Source organism: Abrus precatorius, unplaced genomic scaffold (assembly GCF_003935025.1).
Source record: "Abrus precatorius isolate BTA unplaced genomic scaffold, Abrus_2018 Scaffold5, whole genome shotgun sequence".
In the NCBI taxonomy this organism is placed as follows: domain Eukaryota; kingdom Viridiplantae; phylum Streptophyta; class Magnoliopsida; order Fabales; family Fabaceae; genus Abrus; species Abrus precatorius.
Window position 1 is genome coordinate 737,039 of NW_020874395.1, and position 12,126 is coordinate 749,164.

Below are 12,126 nucleotides of genomic sequence, written 5' to 3' on the forward strand. Positions count from 1 at the left end.
TGATAAGTCAATTCCTATTAAATTTTAAAAAATAAAAATAAAATAATAGAAGTAGAGAAAAAAATAGTAGTTAAAAAAATTTTATTTAAGATTTAGGTAGAAACTAAAAGAGAATAATAATTTTATTTAATATACAAACTAATCTTTATATCAATTAAAATTACAAATGTTGATATAATATAAAATTTATGAGTCACATAAAATTTAAATAAATTTTATGTTAAGAACAAAGTTAATACATAATATATATAATAATAAAATAAGAGATATATATATATATATATATATATATATATATATATATAATAAGATAACAAAATTATTTTATAAAAAACTTAAATGTTTATGACATTTTACTTTTTAAAGTCTGCATAATGTTAAAAATATTTATACAATATTGCAATAAAAATAATTTAATCTTCTAAATCTTCTATTGTTGTCTTTTAAACAATATATTACAAAATTATAATGTATACATTGATTTTCTTCTTCTTTTTGGTTTGGTGTTTCCACGGTTGGAGATATAAGTTGAATACAATCATCTGTTGTTGAATTCAGATCGTTAAGAAAAGTTTATTTATCTTCATTGCAACTTGTTGTTCTCTTACAAAAGCATGAATAATAATGATAGATTTGATACAAATTAATCTGTTAAAAAAACTTCAGTACATAATATCATTTAAAAAAAATACAGCTTTATGTTTGCTCAAAAAATTAAATTGAAATATATAACACAATTTAGTGAAATAAACTAAAAATATATGTACTTACGTGGGTAGATAATTTTTGACAGCTAATATGATTGTAAAATACAAACAAAAAAGATGACAATAGAAACAATCGTGAGCAGTTTTCAAAAGTTGTATGACTTATATAAATAGAGATGAAATCCTACTTTTTGATATATGAAAAGTCAGAAAATAAAAAATTAATATAATAAAAGTTTTATTTTCATTTGTATTATAGTTTACTTGTCTTTTCATTAGAAATTTAATTTAATAATATATAATATAAAAGCATAATTAACATTCAAATATTAAATAAAAGTTAAAAACAAAAATACATTTTTATTTATAATTAAAAGATAACTCAAGAATTTCATCAAATTTTCTCAAAAGTATTTTTGTACAATTTAATTAATATTTTTTTTTCTATTTTTAACATTTAACCTAGAAAATTTTGAAATTTGTTTAAATTATTTATAATAATTTTTAATAATTTTTTATTAAATATTATTTACAGTAGTTTTGTTATTATCATTTTTAACATTATATAATTATCAATTCTAATAAATTTTTCTTAAATACAATTTAAAAATAATAAGTATAAATTAATTATGATTATAATTCTTAAATTATGAAAATTATGAAACATTTTAAATTATTTTATTTGATCTTAACAATATATAATATAAAGTAATAATTATGTAAGTATAATTTTTTTTTACTTTAAATTAAGTTTTAATTTTTGAAATATATATTAAACTATATATTATATTAACACAATTAATAGAACAATTTAAATTTGTAAACTTATCTTTTTATTAAAAATTTAATTTAATAATATATATTATAAACTAATAATTTGATAAATGTAGTATTTTTAATTCAAATTACAATTTAGTATTGTTAATAAATATTTTAAAATAGATTATATTAAAATATTTAATAAAATAATTTAAATATGTAAAATTGTATTTTGATTAGAAATTTAATTTAACAATATATAATATAAACAAATAATTTTATAAATGTGTTTTTTATTTAAATTATATTTTAATATTTAAACTACATATTAAAATATATATTATGTTAAACTAATTAATAAAATAATTTAAATATACAAATTTATCTTTTATTATAAATTTAATTTAACAACATATAATATAAACTAATAATTTTATAAGTTTAATTTTTTTAATTTAAAATATATTTTAATGTTTGAAGTACATAATAAAATATAGATTATATTAAAATACAGTAATAATTTTAATTCATAAATTATAAAAATATTATAATTAATTTTAATAACAATAATTTAAGCTAATTTATAGTATAAATATTTATGTTGACGTTTGTAACATAATATAATCGTCAATACTGATAAAAAAAATTTAAATACAATTTAAAAATAATAAGTGTGAATAAAATATAATTTTAATTCATAAGTTATATATTTTGAATTTTAATATGCAAAGTAATAAGTAAGTGTAGTAATTGCAAATGACTTTATACATTCTGAATTTTAATGTATAGAGTAATAAGTAGATAAAGTTACATAGAGTAATAAGTAGATAAAGTTACATATATAAAAATAACTTTTTATGTTTCAAAATTTAATACACTCAACAATGATTAGGTGCAGTCAATTTTACATAGATATATAGATAGATATAGATATAGATAAATATTCTTTAAATATAATTTAAAAATAATAAGTGTGAATAAAATATAATTTTAATTCATAAGTTATACATTTTGAATTTTAATGCACAGAGTAATAAGTAAGTGTAGTCATTGCAAATGACTTTATACATTCTGAATTTTAATGTATAGAGTAATAAGTAGATGAAGTTACATATAAAAATAACTTTTTACGTTTCAAAATTTAATACACTCAGTAATGATTAGGTGCAGTCAATTTTACATAGATATAGATATAGATATAGATATATAGATAAACATTCTTTAAATACAATTTAAAGATAATAAGTGTGAATAAAATATAATTTTAATTCATAAGTTATACATTTTAAATTTTAATGTACAAAGTAATAAGTAAGTGTAGTCATTGCAAATGACTTTATACATTCTGAATTTTAATGTATAGAGTAATAAGTATATGAAGTTACATATAAAAACAACTTTTTATGTTTCAAAATTTAATACACTCAGTAATGATTAGGTGCAGTCAATTTTACATAGATATATAGATATAGATAGATAGATAAATACATTAAAATATAGTAATAAATTTAATTCATAAATTATGAAAAATTATATAATTATTTTTAATAATGGTAATTTAAGTTAATTTATAGTATAAATATTTATTTTGCCGTTGGTAACATAATATAACCATCAATACTAATAAATATTCTTTAAATACAATTCAAACATAATAAGTGTGAATAAAATATAATTTTAATTCATAAGTTATACGTTTTGAATTTTAATGCATAAAGTAATAACTAAGTGTAGTCAATGCAAATAACTTTATACATTCTGAATTTTAATATAAAGAGTAATAAGTAGATGAAGTTATACATATAAAATTAAGTTTTTACGTTTCAAAATTTAATACACTTAGTAATGAGTAAGTGTAGTCAATTTTACATAGATATGTAGATATAGATAGATATATAGATATAGATATAGATATAGATAAATGCATAAAAAAATAACATTTATTTTCTATGATGATGAAAAAAATGATATTAATAATTTTTCTTATAAGTTGAATCAAATGTAATATAAAAAATTTAAAACGTAATACCAAAATTTATTTAAAAAGTAATGTTAAACATTTTAAATTAACCTAAAAATTAATGTCAACAGAATCATATTTTAAAAGAAATTTAAACTCTCATTTTGATCATTAAAATGATAAATATTAATTAATTTTGTTCTTAAAATATTAAAATTATTATATTAGTCTTTTATTTCTATTGAATATTTTAGCCTCTAAAATCATATATCGTTAATAAATAGTAATAAAATGTGAACTTATCATATTAAATAACACATACAATTGATTGTGTAACAAAAATGACGTTATATATAATATAATATATGTTTTATTTCATTTTAGTCCTTAAGCAATATACTAACAGATATTTTAGTTAATAAAATTACCATTTATTAAGCATTTTAAGTCTTAGTTCTTAAAACATTTTATTCATTCACTATCACTCTTCTAAACTTCTTTATAAGAAAATGTAGTTACTAATTAGGATTATTAGCCTATCAATGTTAGAAAATTCAATAGAACAAACTTGAGTTTAGACTATCAACTTTAGTAAGTTCAAGTGCATGCCTAGGTGAAAGGAAGAAAGAAGTGAAGGTGAATGTGTTGGAGTTTTTAGGACTTTGAGGGTCGAATTCTTATTACAAATTTCAATAGAAACACTTACACAAAACTATCAATCTTCTCTTTCTCTTTCTCTTGTTACAAAAAGTTTTTTAAAATTTTTAAATTCGCCCACAAAATTTTTATACTATCAACAAAATTTTTAAATGTTACACTTAAAATTTTTAAATCTTACAACCATCCTTTCATCCTTATTCTTTAATGATGCCATAATCATATTTAACAGCACGACAATTGAAAATCCCTCAACATAATTTGCAAATTCTTCATATGTGAATGTGACATACCCATTAACCTTTGCAAACAATACATTCCTAAACGCAACTGATATCTTTATGCAACAATAATTTTTTTTTATATATTTCATTAAAATTTTATTTTCATAAAAAATTATTATGTTAACATGAACTATTAACATTTATAGTAATAAATTTAGAAGTCATATTTAGTGTATACATTAATTAGTTGCAGATGCAAAAATTTTATATTAATACAAAATTAAACTGTTTAATTAATGTCATTTTTTTCGGTGTACAATTGATATCTTTATCATTTATCCGTATTTCTCTTATACTCCTAATCTGTAGAAAGCAGTTTTGATGAACAAATAATACTTTGATATACAAATCAAATCAAAGGCAATAACTTCATATTCAAATGAAAAATTTTGTCAAAATTCTTATGCGCTTTATCAAAGTGTTTAAAATCTACAAGCATGATAATTATAATTAAACCTCAATTTTGATCTCCACAAAGACAAATAAATACAATATTCGAATTTTGATAAACCCAAAAACATTAGTTAATTTGTATAATACTCAACAAGAAATCAAAATTTTAACGCATAAAGTAAAACCATATGAAATTAAAATTTAACTTTCTAACTCTACAAGGAAGACGAGTAATATCTGAATAAATGGAATCACCAATGTTGTATCTTCAAGAAAAATATTAATCATGCAATATTAAATTAGTAATAGCACACAATATCATTAATTTCCCCTGAGAAGTAAAATAGAATTATAAAGACGAATCGAATATTAAATATAAAATAACTATTACCTTGATTATTGAAAGAAATAATAATGATTGCACATGATAAAATCACAAAATTACATTATTTTTTTTATAAAATAAAAAATGTCGTATACCAAATAATTATTGTGTTAATCCTTAAACAGAAAATAATTGAGAAATAAAATTAAAAGAAAGTGAGAAGAGGAAAAAAATTGACCACTGACCAGAAAGGATTTTTTTTATATTTTTTTTTATGAATAACCCAATATTAAAAGGATGAAACTTCAACGACAACCCAACATGGGCTTTCCACTTATTAAGTTCTTTTATTTTTGGTCATTACAACAAAACTCAAAAAGCCAAAGGCCCAAACAGCCATGACAAAGGAACAAACCCTTATAGCACATAATGTTACAATATGTTGGATAAATTTTTCAGTATTTTTTTTATATGTTACAAGAGAATAGGGCCAGTCCATGGCAAGTAAATGGGCCATTCCAAATAGATGATAATTACAAGTTAAAGATTATCACATGATCATTACTAAACACTCTTATTGATATTTACTCGTATGTTGAGTAAAGTTTCTCATGAATCATACTAATAAGAGTTTCCCATCTTGAGCATGTGATATTGAATTTAATTCTCACTAGTCACTACCTCCATTCTTTTAAATAAATGCAAAGTTTTTGCATAAAATGGATCGAATTGAAGCATCATTTTTTTTAACACTTTTGAGCCACTTGCGTGAAGGAACATGTTAGATATTTATTCATTAATGATTATTTTCTTTCATAATGGGAAACATTTGGAGAAGTTCATTGGAAACTTGCTTAGACATACATGAAAATGACTCATTAAAGCCTTTGAAGCCCAGAACTTTTAATTGTAAACATTTAAAACTTAACATGAGTCACCAAATGATTGAAAAGTAAAGGCACAAAATCACTTTGTGGAAGTGTGATTTTATCAACTTCAACTCTAAACAGTGAGATCCCAATTTCTTTGTTTTCTCAAAAAGTAAATTTCATGCCATAAAAAAGTTATTTTCCCCTTAGAAATAAAGCCGTAAGATTTACGCTTGAAATTGAGGCATTGATTAATACACATCGTAGCTACAACCAATGTTGTTGGTCGAAAATCTTGTCATTACATTTTCTTTGTCATCCAAAGAAAATTTCCAAACATGGAACTGTTAGAAAGTCACTCCACAAAGACTTTTCCACCAATATCAAATGGAGTTTAAGACTCCACATTAGTGGAGTGTATAATACGTTTGGAATGCAAATATCCACAATTTGTTGAATTTTGTCACCATCAATAAAGTGATGAATAAAAGTCTAATTAAGCATGCAAATTTTCTTAAGTGTGAAGAGTAACATTGTATGCAATGATTAAGATTTTATTTAAATTCAAACCAATAACATTCATAATTTTATATTGAACGCGTCTTGTTTTTCATTAGACTAAGGAAACTCTCTAAGTAGTCATGTATTTAAGACTCTCCACTTGAGTCACTTTTATTATTTATTAAAATTATGTAAATCTCACTTCTTATTTAATAATTTTTACTCATGTTGTTATATTTTTTAGTAACTTCTGCATTACATTTATTTGAATTATTAAAATTTGACATTGAAAATTATCTTATATATGGTTTGTTTGAAATTTTTTATATGCATATATATTTAAAAATACCCTAATTATAGAAAAAAACACCTGAAAGTATTCCCAATTAATAGCACAAAGAATATGCTCTTATATATTACGTATATTATCATGAAACTTGCTATTTGTTTGGATACGAGTTTAATATGATGTATACGTGCATATGAAAATCATAAGTTAACGTACCATAGGAATACAAAGTATCACATTATTAATCCTAACATGTTTTTAATATATATTTTGATTATTAAATAACATACATATAAAATTTATTAAATAAAGATGAAAAAAATAATAACAAAGGTGAAAAAGGGACAAGTTAAAAGACAAGTCCAACAAATCGCTTTCTACTCTCTTTTTCTTTTTCCCATATGTTTATGTAACACACAACAATAGATTTCAAATTAGTCAATTTTATAAAAAAACATACTAATTAATAAAATTAAGCAAGACGTGAAACTCACGTCATTTAATAAAAATTACTAAATAGCAATAAGAATACTAAAAAAATGTATTAAGTAATAATAAGAAAATGTTAACGTTTCTCTACCAAAACATTATCATGATATAATATGGAGGGTTAACTACTTGAGTGACGTATTATGCACTAATTGGTGTCATAAGATTTTGGAAAATTAATTAAGGGTAGAAGTTGCGTCTTCCTCCTCCACGAAAGACCACATGAATAAACATTAGAACCACCTAACAATCCATTTGAGACTTCGATCATTGATTTCCTAAATGCTTTTCCATGTAATATATAATTTTTTTTGTTTTAGTATAAATTTAAGAATTCTAACACTCAGTTTAAACTTTTTATTCATTTAACAAGTTATAATTTATTACTTTACTGATTGTTAAATTAAATTAAATAAAAGATTTAGATTGAGTGTAAAATTTTTTAGACATATTCTGATATAAATTTTTTTTATATATATATATATATATATGAGACAAATTTTTTTTATATTAGTATAAATTTAAAAACTCTTATACTAAATTTAAATTTTTTATTTAACAGGTAATGAAATGATAAATTATAATCTGTTAAATATAAATTAAATATAATTTTTTTTAAATTTATATTAATATACACAAGGAGGGGTTTGGAATAACTTGTAATAATGCGAATGAGTATGGCACACTTTTCTAAGTGAGTTACTGAAAATGAAGAAATATAAGATATGAAACCTCAAAGAGTACACGTCACAAAATTAAAAAAAATTGGTGTTGAATACACGAATATTACGTATAGTAAGCAACTGATAGCATGAAGCAAGACATCGTGTAAGTGAGAATGTGTGTTAAGGTTTCTATCTCCTCAGTCTTTCAAAAGTTATCTATGTGTCCTTTGGAATAATTATATATTGTTTTTATTCTTATTTATAAGAAATAAATATCAATAAATTTTATTAAAAAATAATTTTTTCAGACACTGTAATTGATAATTATTTATATTTTTATTTATTCTAAAAATTTTATCAACAAAATATCTATTATTTATTGACAAAATAAATACATTCAATATATTTTAATTAAAAATATATAGAACATATTTTACTTTTTTTAGTAAAAAAAATTTGTAAATAAAAAAAATTGAAATCCATTTTTTGTCATCTATTTTCCTGATCAGATATTATGAAATCGTAAATTAAAAAAAAAAAAAAAAATATAGAAAAATGAAAATAGTAAGAAAAAAAGGTGTAAGTGAAGGGGCAATCAACGTCTGTGGCAGGTTATGATTTTGTACGTTGCGGTCGCATTGGATTGGACACATTTTACAACTTTTATGCTGACGTGGCCCTACCCGCCTAGTGGGCCCCCTGTACACGTGGTTCCTTTCTCACCACATTCTATACGGCATTGTACCTCATCATATTTATTATTTATTAAATACGATAGCTCCAACTTACATCATTCTTTGAAAATTAATAATCTTAACAAAATACATCTTTTAAAAAATATAAATTGAGAATATTAAAATTGTATATAGTTTAAATTAGAGAGACTAATTAAATTTGTAAATATATGTTATGTTGTTAACATATAAAATAAAGCTCACTTTGTTTAAATGATCAAACAAAACTTAAATAGATTTTAATTCTTACCTTTTTTTAGTTTAATTTTTTAAAAGAAATAAAAAACTTTTTTATTTAGATAAATAGTTTACTAAATAAAAAAACCATATATGTGTTTAAGAGATAAGTTTTAGGGAGAAATGATTTTAATGAATTTGTTTAAAAAAATTTCTGATCAACGTTCTTTAATTTCATACTTTTAAAATAAAAAATATAAAATAACATATTAGTATAAATTTAATGTATTAATACTTCACTTTGTTTTTCTTTTAAAATTCAACTCTTAAATATACTCTAAATTTCATAAAAAAAAGGAGAGAAATTCTTGTTGTGAGTCTTAATTATTATTATTATTTTTATAAAATAAATGAAATAAAAACTAATTTATTTAATTTTATCAAATTTTCATAGTTTTACTAAAAGATAAATTTTACGGTATTTTAAAAAATAAAAAAATTATATATTCTTATATATATAAAATAATTATAACCATTAATTTTAGTAATGAAATTACTGATATATTTAAAAGAGATATAAATATCTTTTAATGTTTTAGTATAATTTAAAGAAAGTATTAATGCTCTTTCAAATTAAAAAATATCATAATAAACACCTTACAAAAATCAACATTTAGACGTCAAGTTTGCATAGTTTTAAACATTATGATAATCTTTTATTCTGAACGCACATGCACAAAACAATAAATATTTGAATCCCAAACAACACAATAAAGATTGATAACACATACATTTTTTTTAAACATTAAGAAGAGATCATGAATATATGAATTGCAATAAAAGGGATAAGCATCATTGATTGGGAGACGAAGAAGGGGAAGATGAAAGTGCTTAGTTTCATGGCATGTGTCGTCCCATGTTTGGGATTTTCCAACTCTTCAGAGCTGCTAAGTGCCAACTTGCCCTCAATTTTAGGAGAGGACCACATGTCTACATCATATATATATATATATATATATACCTTCTGAATTGTGTCTCATGTTAGGGTATTGCTTATAATAAATTTTTAAAATATTAACTTTAATTTTTTTTTATATTTTTTATACAATTTTTGGTTTAAGTTTCAATAAATAAAAATTTGTTGTCTATAATGATTCTATTCAGTTTAAACATGATTGTCTTAGTCTATGGTGAATGATATTTATAGTTTGAAAAAATTAATTTTCTTATTTATAAAATTTTATTATATTTAAATGTTTAAATTTAGATTTAATGATTGAAACTAACAAAATTTATTATTTTTTATGGTGCTTGTGAGTAATTTTAACCAGTGTTCTAATTTGTATTTTCCTAATTATATTTTTTTATGAACAAAAACTCATTCATATATCATTTATCATTTTTCTTTATGATCATGAATGCAACACTTACTTAACTTAGATAAGGAAAAGAGGCTGAGGCTGGGGCTGTGTTGTTGTCAAAGAGGACTAGGATGTGGACCACCCAAGAGAAATTCCTTATCTTCTTAAACTTTTATTATGAAAAAGAAAGAGTTAATATTAGCATATTAAAGAAACCAACTACTAAAGCCTAGCAAATTCCTTCACAAAATGCAAAAGAAAAATTAATTATCTTTTAAACATCTTTTGTAAAAAAAGATCAATGATTAAAAGGGCCACTAAAATATTTAGTAATAAGAAAATGGTAAACAATTTTAAAAAAGAATAGTCAAATGAAAAAGCTAATGCCTCAAAATGCACGGAAAAGTTAAAGCAAAAGAATTGCTAGGTGATATTAACGTCATGTTTTTTTTCTGTCAAAAGTTTACACTGAAAAAGTAATTCTAAGACCCAGCATCCCAAAATTTAACACAAGATACTTAACTCAATTTATATTTTGGAGAAAATTTTTAATTTTTAATTAAAAAAATTATATATTACCTAGACTAATAAATATACGATTAATACACTAAATTTATATACAATTCCAAGCAACTCCTAAATTAATTTGTCTCCGAACTGATATCGTTATATAAAAATAATGAAACTTAACTTCAAATTTCATTTTCTTTTAATTCTATTTAGACTTACCAACAAGAATTTAAAAAGAAAATGTGTTGGAAGATTATTGTTGGTCTCATGGCATAGCAGCCTATGGATAAGCTAATGAATTAAGGTGTTTAGGAAGCATGAAATAACATAATTTCCCCTACACATTAATGCAAGAAAATGCATGGGCACATGCCAGATTATTGTGTTCTTGTGCAAGGTCACATGTTCATACTTGTGGCATGGTAACATAAGGAACTTTCTATTCATATCCAAACTTTACCATCTTATATGTCTATTTCAAGTTTTTTTTTTATGGGTGGGATCGATGTGACTTCTTTTCTTGTTTCTCACGGTTGGCATCAATATGAATCTACCTTTAATAAACTACTCCAAACTATTTGTATATACACATTTGTCTTCTGCTTTTAACGTAATCCAGATCCCCCAAAAAAATAATATTCATATTCCACACACTAACTACTTATCATTAACTAAACATGCTAGTTTTATGCAATTATGCTTATTGGTAGAATATGTATTTTAATTAAATGTTAAAATATATATCTAATATGTGTAATTAACACTTATTTATGAGATAGTTCTTGTGCTTAAATATTTTGTTTAATATTATGATGACATAAATTAAAGTATAATAAATCATTTTAAGTCTAAAGAAATTAAAGATATATTTTAAATTTAACCTAAATTAAATGTAACATTCTTTAAATGTGATGAATTAAGGTTGTACACACGTTAGTGAAGTTCACGTGGTTCAACATGCACACGTTACAAAAAAAAAATTGGCTCCAAAATTGTAGAAAAGGTGAAGCCAAAAAATGAAAGGAAAAATGCAAAACAAAGTGAAGTGTGACACATGAAAAAGGGAAGATGCATCTAGGACAAGGGAAGGAGTATCTATCTGTGTCAGGCTTTGTTGTTGTCAATGTAACAACACGTGGAGCAAGGCAACAAAGGAAAACGTCAAAAGTGTTTTGAGTTTTGTGGATTGTACCAACTTTTCCATCCAAGTCTTAGTCTTCATCACTTCATGCAAACAAAGGATTATACTATATACTATAACTATTACATATTCACTTTTTTTTTTTTTTTTTTTCTGTTTTGGTGTTTTTCTGATATTCACCCTTCATTGTTTACTCTTTTCTTTTTTTCGCTTTGGTGAATGAAATGAATGAATTGAATGAAAGGGTGAATTGAAGACAGTAATATTAGCAGAGTACTAATGACCAGCTCGGTAGTCGGTTCTAT